The 18,421-nt window shown below is 41.4% G+C and overlaps 1 protein-coding gene across 28 annotated transcripts in view; it reads left to right on the plus strand.

Moving 5' to 3' along the window:
* Positions 1 to 18,421, plus strand: part of LOC311616575 (uncharacterized protein) — a 413,605-nt gene that overhangs the window by 167,660 nt on the left and 227,524 nt on the right. The window contains exon 4 of one of the 28 annotated variants that reach the window (XR_014793946.1): positions 14,004 to 14,026. The exons of the other annotated variants lie outside the window; for them this stretch is intronic. The gene's annotated coding sequence lies outside the window, so the exon portion shown is untranslated. Of the gene's footprint in view, positions 1 to 14,003; positions 14,027 to 18,421 lie in introns of those variants that run through there. 28 annotated transcript variants of the gene reach the window in all.

Consider the following 18,421-nt stretch of genomic DNA (forward strand, 5'->3'; position numbering starts at 1 on the left):
TACCTTTCAGTATAGGCTAGTGAAGTCTGATTAAATCTTTAGAATTCAAAGAAAAAAGGCAACATTTAAGATGCTGTAGCTGCCTTGTTAGGACCATGAGTTCCTTAAAGCAGGTAAGAGTTTGGCCACATCTATTCTGTCTTTTTGGAGGTGATTGGATGGTTTAAAAAAAAAACAAAACAAAACAGGATTTGTTCTCACTTCCACTGAGAACTTCATTGCTTTGTTCTTTTTTTCTGCAAGATCTATGGCGGTATTGTGGACATTGCTTTGCCACCCTCTTGCTTGACTTCTCAAGGGTTTATCGTTTTGCCATCTAGGCATCTTCCCTTCTCATCATCCTACTAGCTGCTTCTGTACTGGAACTGATGTTAGAGACACAGATCTGTGTAGTTATTTCTGTGCCTTGGATACCTTTGGTGCTTAGAGGCAGAGCCTGTGTTTGTCAGTTGGTGGTTTAGACAAGTTGCAGGTAAAACACTATGAAAGCCTCTGTCTAGATTCTTATCTCTCGCTCCTGCAGCAGCAGACGGAGAGAAATGAAGTCGAGCAGCCTTTGTTTAAAGAGGGGCTGATGCCGGTGTCTAGAGCAACTCAAGCCACTGAAGCAGAATAGAGGCTGGCGGTGGGGAAGGACATCGTAAAGCTTTGCATGAACGGCTAACATGTGAATATGGGTTTAGTGAAATCTTACTATTTCTGAAAGACCAAAACGCGCCATCCTGGAATGTGAAGGTGTGGGTTTCATAAATTAAATAGAATTAAATCTTCAGTGCACCTGAGGTCCAGGATGGGTTGGTCAAGACAGAATAGATGTGAAACATGATCTCACTTTAAATGTTTCCATTTGTTGTGTGTGCTCGGTTTGTTTTATAATATCCAGATGTGAAGTCTCAAGGCTGACAAAAGGTCTGTTGTGAGACAGCAGTGCTCCCTGGCTATGGACTAGTTTAAGGGCATCTAACTGATTGGGTGGCTTATTTTCAGACAACACAAAGCCACCTTGTGAGGGGAGAGTTGGGAAGGGTACATGTGTTCCGAGCCAGGTTAGCCTGGAGCCATCTGTAGTTGCCTGAAGCTTGGAAAAACTGGAAGAAGCCATTGCTCAATATAAATTTATGCAAACGTGTTCCTCAAATTATGCTGAAGTGGCCCTGTCAGTTCGCTGCTGAACAATCCTGCAGTTTTACAGGGAAAATGACCTGGGTTAGAGAAATTATTCATTGTATTTTAGTCCTTTTAGCTCAGTTTTAACTGTTAGTGGAGAAGTTGATAGCTAAGCAGGAGTAAGAACATGAAGTCACTTACCCAGAAAATTTTGTAAATCATTATTGCAAACAGAAGAGCTAGTTACTTTGGGGCTTGCCATGAAGTATTAGTTTTGACTGTATCATCTTGAGTCATCCTTTTGAATTGAAGATCTAGAGTAAACACCACCTACAAGGATGTGACTACAGTAGTTGGACTTGACCCACAAATTGTGTTAACAAACTCATGTGAAAGCTTTTTTATGACTTACTGCAGCAAGCCTGTGCTACTCACTGGCTCTTTGAAGGCAAGATTGGCATCCTCCTGCTTTTGGGGGGGCTCTTGGTCTCTTCCTACCAATACTCGACTAACACCCCCTTCCTCAGAGAAACACACTATGGAAATGCAAGAGGGCATAAAGCTCCTGGCACACAGTAGGCACTTAGTAGACACTTGTTAGGCAGCTGATAGTATGTGGCAGCACGCATGGATGAATTCTGAAGTAGACGGTGAGCTATGCTAAATTTTTTATTCACCAGCCCAAGTTACAGCGCACAGCACAGGCTCACACAACGTGATCCTGGTAGGATAGCTGCAAGCATTTACTGTTCTTTTGCAGACTCAGTTTAGGGGGGCATTGCAGTAGAGTTTGAATCTTGATCCTTGTTGTCCTTCCCCCAGCATCACCACTTTGAAGGCTTTTGTTGTCTGAGGAAAGTTGTCCTCCTGGCCTTCTTACCCAATTTTGGCAAGGGATCAACGGATAAGGCTCGTGCCCCGAAGAGCTCATACAGCTTCACTGGTATCAGGGCACTGATTACATGCAAGCAATCCCCACACTAAGAGCTTTAAAAATGAGATTTTTCTTTGAAATTTAAAAGAAAGTGGAATAAAAATGTGCTTGCTTTTCAACATAGATTGATTAGCTGGCATGGAGGGAAGACTGGCCTTTGAAATCTATAGGCATCACGTTGCAGGCCTGACCCCGCCGACCCTGGTAGATTAGTAATGGTCTACGCAGCCTGCTCTGTCAGCACGTCTGGCAGGGCATGCACAGATGGTGCCAGTTGGAGAAAATCACTGCTGATCACCGCACTGCAGCCTCGCCTTGGCCGGGCAGCCCGGGAGGAGGAGCTGAGACGGGGCTGTTTACAGACCTGTTCCTGCCCAGTGCTGCTGGAACGGAGCGGTGGGGATGCCAGGCCGGTTTAGGATACTGATTGTGACTTCAGTAAAGCTTTCTTGTCGGTGCTGAGGCCTTCCTGCACCATTGAGCAGCTGGGATTTTTACAGGGTCTGTGGCCTTGGGGTTGCTCTGAAAGGGAATTTGAAACTAGAACTGATCTCATTCCAAGGAGTCAAGCATAATGCAATACTTGTTTTCCTAGAGTCAGTCAGCCTAAGGAAAATGGGAGTAGCCTGGAAAGAGGTTTGGGGAGCGGGGAGGAGTAGTCTTTAGCGTTTGAGTAATCAACTTAACCCAGGGCTAAGAAGAATTTTATTATAGAAAGCAGCATCCGTGACCTCTGTCCTTCCAGCTGCCACTGGTTTCTGGTTGTCAAGTGGTGGTGCCCTGAGAGTTTATAACCAACACTCCTTGTGTGGCTCTGCTCAAGGGATGGTGTGGCTGCTCCCCTAAGATAGGCAAGGGAAGGCCCTCATTAGCATAGAGCCCTCGCCTGAAACATTGGTTCGGCAACATTGAACTGAGCTGAAACTCTAAGCCTGCTCTTCCAAATCAGACATTTTATTCTTTGAGAATTCTAGTTGCAATTGCGTTGCAAGCTCATTGTTAAGGAAACACACCATCCCGAGATGCCTCCATCTGAGCTGTACCGGAGCAGGTTGAGGGAAGGGGGGAAAGAATACTGATGTTGAACTGAGGATGGGAGAGGTGCAGGTGTCTGTGACTGCGGAGGGTCCCTCCCTCCACTGGTAGACTGTCACCATTTGCAACTTTATTTTGTATGGGCACAGCCATGCTTTTTAAGTATCCTCTGCAACTTGCTACTATTTGACTGACTTTTGGGGTTCCTTTTGGGTTGTTTCCTGAAATGATGATGTTTTCCTTCTTGAAGAACCTCTCTTGGAGATGCTGCCATCATGAAGTGAAGCTGCTTTTTTTAAGCCATCACTTCAGAAGGGTTTGCAGCAGCTTCGTAAAGGAAATGAGTTGATTCTCTAAAGATAGAAGGGAACAGATCCTGTTCAATACTTGCTAGTTCTTTGGGGAGACAGAGGCACAGCCCAGAGGAGGAGCTGAGAGAACAGCAAGCACCCTGGCTAACCTCCCCGGGAGGGCACGCTGGCAGGCAGCATTGGGCGCTGGAGTCCGGAGGACGTGTGACTCCGAGAGAAGCACACCTCTTCTCAGGCAGTAGAGCTCAGCTTTGGCGGGATGGCTGGCCTCAGTGACAGGTGTGAAGAGGAAGAAGACAGGCCTCAGGCTGTCTCCCCAGGGTGAGGTGGGAGAAACTGGTAGATGATGAAATGCATGGGCAAGAGGAAGGTGAGGGTTTCAACTGTGAGCAGTTTGTCCTCTAAACTTCCATTTGGTCTTTGGATATCTGGGTCAGGTTTTGAGCAGGGAAATCTCGGGTAGAGAGAGAAACTGAGGATTTTTTCTTTCTTAACTTATACAAGAGTTTATTTGAGCCAAACTGATGACATGTGCTGGGGGCAAGCTCTCAGGTGCTTTCAGAAATCGAAGAGTTATTGACACATAGCAGGTAAGGAAGCCTCAGACGTGAGTCAGGTTGTATAGAGAGCTAGGAGAAATGGGAGTGACCGAATGAAGGGCAAACTAAGATTCTCCTCCCACTCTGGTATTTAAACAGTGTGTGTATTTGCCTAGAGAAGATGAATAACAAAAATTACTTTGTGATTGATTGTATCAGGATCATTCTTATGGTTTAGGAAAATTTATAAGTCTTGGGAAATGAAGAAATAAATGTTCGAAAATAACCCTGAAGTAGAATTTTGGAGGGCTTTGGTCCATTTCACAGATGCTCTGTCATTTGAAGTGGAGGCCAAAACAAACCAAAAGACGGATAGCTGAGGGTCTGCAGTTCAGGAAGCCAGCAGCATCTTCTGGTTTCTTTAATAGCGGGAGCAGGAAGAGCAGGGGGACGAGAGGGCAGCAGAAGCCGAGAATAAAGCCTGGTCAAGCGGCCACATCACCCCAGCTTGGCAGACAGGCCCACTGGTTTGGGTAATTATACTGGTGCCTGCTGTATGTAGGCCTTTTCCACTGAGTTTAAAAAAGGCTTTCCTCTAACTACCGGGTCTCCGCGAACTTGGGCCACTTTTGCCCTTGGTGGTTTTCTCCTGTGGAATCTTTGCTGTGTCTGTGCTCTCTGTGGTGTCTGCTGACTCCACGCGAACACCCTCAGCCCTGCTCTTTCACAGCTCCTGCCCGGCTCCTCCTCCCGCCGCAGCTCAGAGAAGGTTCCTGAGGACATGCCCTTCTGGAAGAGCCCAGCAGAAAGCATGTGACTGCGTGGCTAGGCTGGCATACACACACGTGGACTTGACCAAAGCCTTGTCTTTTTCTATTTCCCCCCCTCTCTTTTCCCCTCCTTTCTCCCCTCATAGTACTTTTGGTATAAATAATTTGTAACAAACCAAAATCAATAGGAATTTTGTGGCCAGGCTCATAGCTAGTGGTGAGGGCTCATTCACCCTGGAGCTGCCATTGGGTTAGTACTTTTATTTTTAATAGAACTCCCTTTTCACACTCACATTGGCCACCAATTCTATTGCAATTTTTCTAGTTCTGAGGATGACATAGAAAGAAGATACACCTGAAAACCCTAGGGAAATGGATCCCAAAAAGAATTTTGTGCTTTTTACTATGTATATCCCTCCTATACATAATCCCAGAATAAATATCCAAGAGACCTTTCATTTTTACCCATAGATGGGGCTTTGCCAATGTTTGTTTTCTGGGAGAAGGTATTTAAAGGCCCTGGTTAATAATGCACTCTGGCCCTCTGATATTTATATTATCCCTTAGAAGGGGAAACAGTGCATTGAGACTAGGCTATCCTAAATATTTGCAGTTGGAAATACTTCTGGCATTTATTTAAGTTTTCGTTGCCTTAAAACTCCATTTTGTTCTTCATAAATTTTTCTCTTTTTGTCTCAGAGAGTGTTTAAAAAAATACTCATCGCCCTATCCAATTGGGCTCAGTGGATTGAGAGTCTGTCCAAGAAATGAAGGGTTCCAGGTTTGATTCTGGTCAAGAATATGGACCTCGGTTGCAGGCTCGATCCCTGGCCCCTAGTTGGGGGCATGCAAGAGGCAACCAATTGATATGTTTCTCTCACATCAGTGTTTCTCTTTGTCTCTTCCCCTTCCCTCCAATTCTTTCTAAAAATAAATGGAAAAATATCCTCGGGTGAGGATTAACAACAACAATGCAATATTCATCCACAACCTTCTCTCTTTTTTAATATCTTAATTGATTTTAGAGAGAAATGGAGAGGGAGAGAGAGAGAGAGAAACATCAATGATGAAAGGGAATCATCTATCGGCTGCCTCCTGCATGCCTCCTAACTTCCTAATGGGCATTGAGCCTGCAACACGGGCATATGCCTTAACTGGGAATCCAACTATAACCTCTTTGTTCTTAGGTCGATGATAAAAGTTAAGTTTGGCCTTTTTTTTTTTTTTCCTTCTTCTTCTTCTGCTTATCAGGTATTGGATATTATGCTAACTTATGAAATGCAAAGTTGAGAAAAAAAAGGTCTGTATCCTCAAGGAGCTTAGAGTCTAGTGGTGGTGAGTGCTGACATAAATAGATGTTTTTAGTACAGTGGGGGAAGAGCTGTGGGAGTATAACTAATCCATTCTTGGGGGCTGCTAACAGGGACAGTTTTGGGGAAATACTCTCATTGGTTCTTATAGAATGAGGTGGAGTTCATCTAATCCATGAAGAGTGGCATGTTTTCTCGTCAGACGGGTGATCTGAGTTTAAATATCATGGCATAGGCAGATAACTACAATCGTCCTGTATTGTTCAGTTTTGGTGAGTTCTAAAAGGTGGAAGGGAACCTGAGGGAAGGCAAGGCTTGAGAGCAAAACCAAGGTCAGGTCTTTTAAGTAGGGTCCATATTTAAGCTGATGATATGTGTGTAATAGTAGATTACTCTTCCAGTGGTATAGAGAAGGGATGGAATTGGGAAATGGGAAGAGACTTGCAGTCGGGAATTTAATTGGGTGGTTAATGCAAAACAGGATGACCTGAAATAAGTCAGGGACATTAAGGATAGTCAGGAGGGGAGGAAAGGGTGTGAGAAATACTTGGAGATGAAATTGCAGAACTTTGTGTTCTTTGTGATTGGTGGTGATGGTGTGGTGCTTGTGTGTGTGTGTGTGTGTGTGTGTGTGTGTGTGTGTGTGTGTGTGTGTGTGTTGGGGGGGTGATAGTAGGTGAGTATGGGGCTGTCCTTTCTCCAGCTGAAAGAACTAGGTGGATATCATCAGCTGTAACTGAGAACAAAAGAGGAAAAGCAGTTAAGTGCAGATACCAATTGTGAGTTTGTATCATTAACATATTTCCTAAACATTCTCAAACTGCATCTAGCTAGGGTTAGTTTTACTTCTCCTTTATGTGTACGTTCAAGCTAGGAAGTGGAGACTTTGAAAACTCAGGACTGTAAGAGTTACTGTATGTATTGGGCCTTTATTCTAGAGACGTGAATTTAGGAGAATTGGAGCTGCCTTGTTCTCATGAATTTAAGGACTTTCCACATATATTGCACTATAAAGCCTGTCAGCTCTATCTTTGCAATATATTCCGTTTCTGATTGCTTCTTAGTGTTCTGTTGTATAGCCTGCTCACTCCCTTGATAGTCTGTTCTCTACAAAGCATCTAAGGTGATCCTTTTGTTACATACATCAGATAATACTACTCTCTGCTACAACCTCCAATGACTTCTCATTTCACTGAAAGTAAAAACAAACAAACAGCCCCCAGAATTTGTAGTTTGGCTTCCCTAGGACATGGACTTTGAGTCTGAGATTTGTTTGCAGGAAGTTCATTGGGGAGTGCTCTAGGGCAGCCGTCGCCAACCTTTCGGACCTCATGGACCATCAGTGACCCACGGACCACCGGTTGGCAACCACTGCTCTAGGGAACAACACCTGTGAGGGGGAGGGAAGCAGGGTTGGTTAGAGGGAGAGTCTGAGCTGTGAGGCAGTTACAAGAGAAACCTCAGTTGACACTACAGTGATTGCTAAGGTTGGATGACTCTTCAGACATATTCCTGTTACCCTTCATTGTCCAGTCGCTGGATGTATCCAAGGAAGGTTATAAACTCCCATAGGCAGTTTCCTTGGTCATGCAGGGCCTTGAGAAGGACTCAGCTGGAGCCCTCAGCAAGCAGCATTTCCAGCAATTGGAGGAATAAATGTCTTGGACCTCAAGGAGCTACTGGATTAGGAGGTCATTAGTACCCATGATACCTGTCCTGCGAGATTTTGCATGATCTAAACACTTACTCCTACCACTTCTGTGACTTCAATTACTACTATTTTCTTTGCTCACTTTGCTATAGCCACTTTGTCAAGATATCTTATGATTTTATACACATTCAGTTAGACTTTGCCTGTGTTTCTCATGGGAATATAATCTATGTGAGGATAGGGCCTACTTAGCATTTGTGTGTCCTTTGATTATGTATCTTCAAGTGTTTTGAAAGTTGTTTTTGGAAAAGATACTCCAAATAACATTCAAAGATTTAGAAGTGTGAATGGAATATTATTTAGGTGGCAGTTGATATTTTGATCTTATTATTATAGAACTTCTTTAAATAGGTGAATTCATCCAGGGCATTTTACAAGTAATGAGATTTAGAAAAAGTCTTTTTACAGATCCTGGCTTTCAGGACTAGATCTATTGTATAAAATAATGTGAACCTATTGTACCTTTTAAGGGTGTAGTAATTTGTCATTGCAATATAACCTTACTTTGGACAATCTTCAGTTGAAATAGATATGCATTCATCTGAAGGCAGAAATTATGCTAGTATTAATAAGTCAGAAGAGTTTTCAGTTAAGCATTAACAACACTTTTTTTTTTGGCTGTGATCTGACTGCTTGAGCTGATAATGATATTGAATTATTTTTTTTAAGATAAAATTAAACCCAAGATAATCAGAATGCAACAATTTCAACTCTTTAATCAACATATGCTGTCTTTGACCATCTCTCTTAGGAGAAAGATATATGATAGTAAAATATATCAAAGAGTCCAATTTTTGCATGTCCTTTCCCAGGCATATCCTGGGATCTGTGTAAATTGGCCCAGTGTTCTGTGACAACATCATCACAGTTCACTACATTAAACATTCTGATTCAAAAACATAATCTTTCACAACTTGAAAGCTCTTTATTATCAAGGACAGATGACATTAAGTTCATTACATGGAAATATGGACTAATGACTGCATTTCCTAAAGATCTCGGTGATAACTACAGAAAGGCTCCCTTTTATTAGGCAAGAGATTATTTTGATGATGTGTACTGTCCCTCCTAACCCTGATCCCTTCCCCCAACCAGAAGGCCTGAACCATAATACTTTTCTGCCTGGTCTTTAGTGAATCAAAAATTCAGTTTATTAAAATACTTCATTCAACCTATGAGTCTAACTAATAATACATTTAGTGCATTTACTTTTGGTTAGAAGGATGTTTAACATTTAGTGGTTATAGAAAGGGGAATGAGGCATTTTTATTTCCTGGAGCCATTGTTGATGCTTCTGCATTGCAGGTAAATAGAATGATTCCTCAGGGTCCCAGAGATGTTGAAGGTATGTGTACTACCTGCTTCCTTCATTTTGCATGTGATTATATGTACAAAACAACAAATGTGGTGTTACTCTGAGAGATTTTATCTACTTGTATTTTTCATTTAATTTATTTATTTATTTGCTAGGGAAATATATTTGCATCCAGCATACTTCCAAGTAGACCAGTCTCACTCTCAATACTTCACATTCACCCCTATTTTTTTTTTAAATAAAAAGGCAGTTTCCCACTTCAGACTCTATTTATTAAAATCACATGACTTGCCAGACACACACTACTCAGTGGTGGTATTTGAGCCTCAAATCAATGAGCAAATATTGATGCAACACACATGCCACACGAACATGACACCATCTGGGGTTCTGTACAAGATTTATACAGGAAGAAGAGCATCTCTGCCTTTACATGCCTCAAAAGCTAATTAATAAAAGACTGGGAAGAGAAAGCAGAAAAAATATTAACCATAGCCCTTCAACCAACGTTCACAGTTGCTAGTGCAGTAGTATAATCATTCATTGATTCATTGAGTAGTATTTGCTGAGTGCTCTGCTACTTGTCAAGAGATGTGCTGAGGGCAGGGGATAAAAGGAGAATGTGATACAATCCTGGTCCTCTCAGAGCTTCCAGATGGGCTTTACTGTCTTTGACCATATACTTAGTAAGAGGAAAAGTTCATCTTTAGTGATTTCAAAATGAGTGAAGTAATTATATAGACTAGTACATATGAGTAAATTATCTGGAAGGTTTAATATCTGACTTTTGCAGGAGATTACTCTTTATCACTAGTAACTGGTGGATTTGCCTATGGGTTCCTGGACTGTGGGAATATTTTTCTGCGTGCAGGTGCATGTGCGTGTGTGTGTGTGTGTGTGTGTGTGTGTGTAAATAAGGAAGGCAATCTTGAGAAGAAAGAATCATATTTGGTTTGGGAGATATATATATTTCTGTGTGCTTTGTCTTTATTTTTTAATTTTTTGTTTGTTAATTTAATTTTATTTTTTTACATTATACAAATTAAATCTATTACAAGATTATAGATACAAAATAATTAGCCATTTACATGCAATAAACATTAATATTTCAAGAAAAAAAGATTTTAAATACAATATTACCAAAACTGTACAAACATAGTATAATATCACAAAAGTTGTAGAAAGAGATATGAGTTGCAGTTGTGAAAACATAATACAATATACAGATGATGTATTATAGAATTGTACACCTTAAACTTCTATAATTTTACTAGAGGTCCAGTGGATGAAAATTCATGTACTGGAGAGGGGTCCCTCAGCCCAGCCTGCCCCCTCTCACAGTCTGGGAGCCCTCAGGGGTGGGAGGCCACCCGACAATCAGGGGTAGGCAACATCCCCATCACACCTCTGCTGCTGCCACTGCCAGCAGCGCAAGCCTTGGTCAGCCCTGGTTACCTGAGCCTTGGGCAGCCCTGGGAGGCTGGGGGGTTGAGTGGACTGGGGGACTCCAGAGGCAGGCATGTGGCACGCGGAGTGGACTGGGGGACTGGGCGCTGCTATCTTTGAGGGTGTGACAGTCAATTAGCATATTCCCTCCTTATTGGCTGTGGATGTTACCATCTTTGCGATAGTGTGAGGAGCAATTAGCATATTCCCTCTTTATTAGATAGGATTAACCAACTAAAGGCCCAGTGCACAAATTTGTGCATGAGTAGGATCCCTCTGCCTGGTCAGCAATTGGGGCCAAGGGGCCCGGCTGGAGGGAGGGACTGTGGGAGGTTGGCCAGCCGCCCTCCCCGCCCCCTGTAGCAATTGGGGTTGATGGGGGTGGCAACCAGCTATGGGGAGGGACCATGGGAAGTTGGCCAGCAGGGGGAAGGCTGTGGGAGTGTTGGCTGTGGGAGTGCACTGACCACCAGGGTGCAGCTCCTGCATTGAGTGTCTGACCGTGGTGGTCATTGTGAGTCTTAACGACCAGTTGGTCAGTCTTTCAGTTGCTTAGGCTTTTATTTATATGTAGATGTAATCTCAACAAATTCAATAAAAAAGATATAAGCCTTATTCTTTCTATATCAGTATATTGTAGCATGGAGGATGTATATTTGGTTTGATACATGATGATTGCTGATGAACATGTGGGGGATTTCCATTATTTCACAAATAGTGCAGTGACATGCCTACTTTCATAGGTTTGCCAAGGTATTGTTGGGATGGGTTCCCAGAAGTGGAAATTCTACATCAAAATGATAATATATATGAAATTTTTCTAGAGAATGCTAACTTCTTATTCATTGGAATTGTATCATATTGCAATTCTGCCAGCAATGAAGAGAGTAACTGTACCCTACAGACTTGACAAATATATGTCTTCAAATTTAAAATTTTTTTCTCATTTTGATGATTGTGAAATAGTATCTCAATGTGGTTTTAATTGAATTCTCTTATTATTAATAAAATTGATTTAAAAGATTCTATTGAGAGCCAGTTGTATACTTGGTTTTGTTAATCCTCTCCTGAGGATATTTTTTTTCCAGTGATTTTTTTAGGGAGAGAGAAAGGGAGAGGAGAAGAAAGAGAGAGAAACATTGATGTGAGAGAGACATATTGATTGGTTGCCTCCTGCACACACTCCAACCTTGCCTGGGAATTCAACCCATGACCCTTGGATTCTCGGGTCAACACTAGCTACTGAGCCACATGGGCCAGGGCAGGGTCATTTGTGTTTCCTTTAGGCATTCTGTAAGAAATTTGGAAATATTGGAAAAGCCAATCCAGTGTCAGTGACCTTAGAGAGCTTATCATGTAGCAGGGAGAAAGAAAAATAAATATAAAATGATAATGTGTAAGAAGTGCTCCAGTGGAGTCCAGTGAAGGTATTGGTCAAGAGGACTTCATGGGGGTGGTGGTGATAATTACATTCTGTCTAGTGTGTTCTTCTTTAACAGTGTGGGTGGGGGTGGTGCTCAGCAACCTGTACATTCAACAGTGGGGCCAAGGGGAGTGCCAGCAACTTATGCATGTAATAAAAGTGTTGATTGTCTGTAGAGAATTTTAAAACAGTTTTTATGTTATTACTCTGTAGTGGGCTATTCTGAGTAAGATGGGTAAACTACTCCTTCCCACACTGCAGCTTCAGGCCCGCCCTCCCCCTCCCCGAGTGTGCCTCAGCTTTCTCTGGGTGGGCTTTGTCCCTTGGAGATACTTGAGCTTCTGAGACAATTGTCTTTCTGAGAGTAGAGCCTTCTGGCTCAGTAACGATAATTTTACACATGTGTTCTATAAAATACACACACACACACACACACACACACACATATATGTACTTTTTTGAAAAAGTCTTAACTCTGAATACACATATAATTCAAGACAACCAAGTAAAAAAGAAAATATGTTTTCTATAACTCTCAGAAGTCTAAGAAGGCTTTTCTTCTTTCATTTGTTCAAAGCCAACATGATCTTTTAAAAAATCTGCTTGATCTTAAAAGTTGATACTTTCTTGGGTCAACCTCATGTTCCATCACACTTCTGTTTTCAAAGAATGACCTTTCATTTGTTGAAAATTAATTTTTATCAAAAATTGATCTTAGGATTCTACCATTTTTATATTGAATGTCCTATTTTAGTCCACCAGTTGGTTATAGTTATATGCTGGGTTTCATTATATATTTTTAGACTAAAAAAAAAAATTTTTGACCTCTCTCTGTACCAGCCATCTGCCTCCCAGAATTCAAACTCAGTGATCATCATTCTCTGTTGAATTTTTATGAATATTTTGCCATATTTGGGACTATGGTAATTTTTACAGGCTAATAAGGATCTGTTACCTTGTTACCTAGGACAAATGGAATGAGATAGGAAATGAGTTTCAATATCTAACACAAGCAAGCAAGCAAAATCAGTTTAAGAATGCTTTGAATTCCCTAGGATAGATTTTCACTCCTTGGAGGCAATCACTTTTCAAATGGTACCTAATGCTGTGTGGATAGTCATACCCACCAGAGTAGCTTATTTACCTGACAGGATCTACACCATTGATTTTTTGTGGAGTAAATCATAACAGCCTATTAACATTCCATTATGCTGAGCATAGAGCTAATAGGGGATTGTCTGTGAAGTCAGACATCAGAAGTAGACTTCAGAAAGTACTGTTCAAAAAAAGGATGAGATGGAAAACATCTACAGAGGCCAGTGGGTACAACAGAGACTTTAAGGGAAGGTAACAAAGAAAACGGGGCCACTTTATAGTCAGGGGAATATTAATGGCAAATTTAATGTACTGCTCACCTATCTGACTGGGACATGCTCAGACCTTTTGAGCTTCCTCTAATTTTCTCTTATTAGGGTTTCAAGTATTTAGCTTAATTAATTGAACTAGAAAATGCAGGGAAATAATTTGAATATGGTAACCTCATTTAATGCATTTACATTGGTGTGAGACCTGCTGAGGGCAGAAATGGGGGCGAAAACACAACAGTTAGGGACCAGAGACAGCATCCTGTGGAAATTCCTGCAAAATAGGTTGGAGTTGATCTGAGACTGTGAGGCACAGTAGAGTTCTGAGAATTACATGGTAAGCACGATGAAGGAATTTTTTCTACTGCTTTAGCAATTATTGGTAGCCCATGTTGGTTCTTTAACTGGCCTTGGAATGAAGGGGACAGGTGAATTAGGAACTTTTCTCAATAAAAACTGACATAAAAGGGAAAGCAGTTTTGAATATGAGGATTTAGTTAGATTAACTTGAACAAGTCTCTGTTAACGTTTATTATGTACCAAATATTGTGCTAGACCTTGAGAGGTTTGAGATAAGTAAAATAGAATCTTTGGATTCTTTACAACTCTGTAGGACCTGCATCCCGAAGGCTCTAGAACCTATTAGAAGCCTCAAAAGAACCCTGCGGATGTGTTAAATTAGTTTAAGGTAAATCTTACTTAACTCCTCATTCAGTCCCATTAACCATTGTTTTGAAGGAATTGGGGAAGAAAATCCATTTCTTAAGAATATGATAAGGAAGGAGTGGCCAGACACGGAGGAGGATTCACTGGAGAAAAAGGCATCCAGATAACTGAAGGGAAAGATAATTTCTAGAAGGAAACGGTACAGCGAGCATATCACCTGCTACACAGAATCCAAGTTAGATAAGCTCACAAACCGAGCAGCAGGGTGTGGAGGTAATTGGCCACCTTCAGAAGAGCTGCTGAGGGGAGTGGTGTGGAGAAAGCCTGCTTGTAGAGGGCTGATGAAGGAAATTAAGAAGTAGAGGCCCTGGCCCTGTAGCTCAGTTAGTGTTGTCCCCATATGCCAAGGTTGCAGGTTTGGCTTTTGGTCATGGTACATAGAAGAAGCAACCACTGAATGCATAAATACATGGAACAACGAATCAATGTTTCTCTCTCCCTTCTTCTCTTTTTCTAAATTAGTAAAAAATATAAAAATAAAGGCAGTTTCTTATAAGAGGAGTCTTTTGAAAGAAAAAGGGTATGGATGTAAAGAACAGAACATAAGAATCAGATACCACCAATAACATCAATTTGGAATTGTGATTGTAGACTGGTTATTTAGGCCTAAATTTTCTTATCTGTAAAACAAAGGCTGATACTACAAGTTACTACTTGAGTACTAAGTAGATTTCCTTTAGATCAATACCAGAGATACAGTGAAAATGTAGTAGCAATTTAGAAGAGAGGGCAGTTGCTTACAGAGTATGGACTAGTCCTACAGGGGTGGGCAAAAGTAGGTGTATAGTTGTGAGTACTTGAAACACAGTTTATTCTTATATACTTATTAATTATTGTATTATTTTCTAAATGGACAACTGTACAACTGAACAACCTTTTGCCTACCTTGTATTTCCTGCTCCATATTTTCAACTGTGGTTAAAAGGTAAAATTTACCATCTAATTTTTTTTTCTAAGTGTACAGTTCAATAGTGTTAAGTATACTCACATTACTGTATAACAAATATCCATAATCTTTTCATCTTGCAAAACTGAAATGCTGTACCCAATGAAGAATATCCCTCATTTTCCCTCCCTCCAGCTTTTGGAAGCCGTCATTTAACTTGGTGTTTCTAAGAGGTTGATGGTTCCAGGTACCTTCTGTGAGTGGAATCTAGCAGGATTTATCTTTGTGTGATGGGCTTACTTCTCTTATTTAAAACTCTTTTTGAGGGCTAACATCCCATTGTGTGGATATATCAGTTTTTACTTATCAGTTCATCTGTGGATCGATATTTGTGTTTCTTTCACCTCTTGGCTATTGTGAATAATGCTGAGATGAATCTGGGTATTCAGGTATCTCTTTAAAAAACAAAACAAAAACAGAAAAACAAAAAATAAGTGATATCCACTCTTCTTGTTTTGTGTGTGTGAGTTAAGGGTTTCCAAGGCCATGTACACGCAGGGGCCTGGCTGCTGTTAGAGGTTCAGAAGACCTCTGATGGAAGGGAGCAGAGCTCAGAGACAGAAAGGCGTTTTCCCCTTAGAACTCACCAAGTAGGATTCCTGATTGACGTGCTTGTTGTATCACTTTCCAGGTGAGAAGGGAAGAGCCCACCTTCAATCCCTCTTTTAAACTTCAGTTGCTAGAGAGCCTCCAGTGTGTCTGCCAGTGCAATGAGCTGTAAAAACATTTTTCTTTACTGTACAATTTATTGCTGCTTGCGTTACGAAGAACAATGATACTAAAGTATGTTCCAGATAGGTGGACCCTAGACAGGGGAGGACATCAGAGAATTCTTGCTGTGAATTAATTGCAAAATTGTGTTTCTCTACAAACTGGGAGTGGGGAGTGCAGTCCCCACTGTGCCTCGTCACTTCCTGGTGTTCTCTGGCCTCTGTGCTGTTGGTCTCATCCTTTCCCCCTAAGTAATGGCAGAAGAGGAAAAATTGATGCTGTGTCTTTTTTGTTGTTGTTAATCTTCGCCCGAGGATAGCAGAGAGATAGAAACATCAATGTGAAAGAGACACATTGAACGGTTGCCTCTTGCACACTTGAGGACAGGATCAAGCCTGCAATGAGGTACAAAGTGCTCTTGACTGGAATTGAACCCATGACCCTTCACCCAGCAGGCCGGTGCTTATCTACTGAGCCAAACCTGCTAGGGCAATGCTGGCTCTTTTAGTTGTCTTTACTGGACATTAAAATATGTGGCTGTTTTAAACATATAGGAAAAGAAACTATACGTGTCCTGACTGTCTCCAGAGAAGGTAGTTCTTTGCTTAACCAAAGATGGAACCTTATTAGCAAGAGTTGATATTCCAGGAACTGCTTCAGACCAGAATCTAGCTCATCTACCAATCAGTATAGCAATCCCAGAAATAGTCATATCATAATTTACTCTTCAACTTTGTCAAAGTTTTATGAGCAAATTATCTTGAAATTTTAAGTGACTTGATGTTGAGAAAGTTAATGCAGAGCTGTGAAGGAAGTAGATTGGGGCTGTTGTTTGGAGTAAAAAGGAAGAATAAAAGGGGAAAATGTGAAAAAATGTAAACATCTTTTATTGCCTATTTAAAAAATAGATTATGCCCTAACTTGATGCTAGCTTTATGACCTGCTGCCTCCCCACCTCCCTCTCCCATTTACATTTGTCTGGAACACCCCCATGTTCTCCTGCCTCCACCTTAGTTTCTGAGGGTCTCCTGCCACACCTGTGGATCCCCTTCCCAGTTGTCTTCGGCCCTATGCCAAGTTCCAACTCCTTTCAACTTTCATTTTCCTTGGCTCTTGCTTCCTTTAGATGCAGCCACTAGATGCATAAAGAAGTGACAATATGCTGAATTATGTCAAGGATGTTGGGCATTTTTGCTCCAATGGCACTGGAGTTCAGCCTCAGCAGAGCCTCGGTCCTATTCTCTGGGAAACTGGGGCTCTAGGTGCTGGTGCTGGAGTGAAGTTGCTGCCGGTGAGAACCATGGACTCCTTTTAGGAAAGCTTGCTTTGTTTACAACTGAACACGGAAGCATAACCTTCAGGACACAGGAATCTGCTGCTTTATTGCCAAGGGTTTTGTAATTTTAAAAAATATATACATTTTTTATTAATTTCAGAGTGAAGGGAGAGAGAGAGAGAGAGAGAGAGAGAGAGAGAGAGAGAGAGAGAGAGAGAGAGAGAGAGAGACATCAATGACTGGCTTCCTGCTAAACACTCTTTCCTGGGGGTTGAGCCCACAGCCCAGGCATATGCCTTGACTGGGAATCAAATCATGACCTCCTGGTTCATAGGTTGATGCTCAACTACTAAGCCCCATCAACTGGGTGGCTTTTGTAATTTTAATATCAAAAGGTTAAATGCTATTTGGATATGTCATAGGATATAGGCCTGCTCCTGGAGAATGTATGCTCAATCTAATCTCCCAGTTCTGATTGGATGTCATTCCCCCAAAAGCTAATATCTTAATGTTTTGGTAGGCTTTGAAATGTTGGTCTGCAATCTAAATAGAAGTGACTTTTTCAGAATAATAACTGTGAGAAACAACAGATCCTGGGGGATTAAGCCTAGACACAGAATCAATAGATGGGGGATTTTTCCTTGCTCAAATATCTCTGCTCTCTGAGTAAACAGAGCAACACTTTCCCTCAATGTAAACAGTTTTGGTGGATGGAGTTTTAAAAGGATTGTGCCTGCCCTTACTTAGGAAGAGAATTTTAATTCTTAGTCTTGGCATTTTATGAAAGAATGGGAGTAAAGAAAGTGAGAAAGCAGAGCAAGGAGAAAGAAGGAGGTATCCATGTTTACAGGGAAAGTGTTGGCAGGTACCCAGGCCAGGGGAAGCGGGAACAACGGGATTCCAAGCAAGACAAGCAAGACTTTGTTTTCTTTTCCAGTGAATATGGTTTTCCCTGAGTGACAGTGAAGATTATGAGAAAGTAAATTTTGAGGTACCTCTGCTATGGGAAGCCAATTTTCAACATTTTTTACTTCACAATGGACTAACATTTTTGTTGGTCTGAAACTTCTACTTCTTCAATCTTTCTGCCACCTTTGATGGCCCAGTCCACACTAAGTTGTAAGCCTTTCTCCCTCAATAAAACTTTTACTCATTCCCCACTTCTACTGTGGTTTACCTGTTTAACAGATGACGTTCTTTGGGTCTTGGTCATTAGGTCCTGATAAATTCACGCTAAGGAGTTAGTACCCAGGTATCTTATTAATGATATTTGATGTCAAAGACACTAAGCACTGGTGAGGATGCGGGGATTCTGACAAGCAGTCTTGGAAGAGATTGTGTTGGAGTAGTAGGGCCTCTTGGTGTGCTTGAAGTTTGGGGCTCTGACCAGACTTAAATGTACTTGATGTGGTAAGAATATTTTTTAAAATGCAGTGTCTTCTATTAATCTACCTTAGAGGTTTACAGTATATATTAGGGCTGGAAAAGTACAACAGC

The sequence above is a fragment of the Pipistrellus hanaki genome, assembly GCF_964339955.1.
Source record: "Pipistrellus hanaki genome assembly, chromosome: 2".
NCBI classification, from domain to species: domain Eukaryota; kingdom Metazoa; phylum Chordata; class Mammalia; order Chiroptera; family Vespertilionidae; genus Pipistrellus; species Pipistrellus hanaki.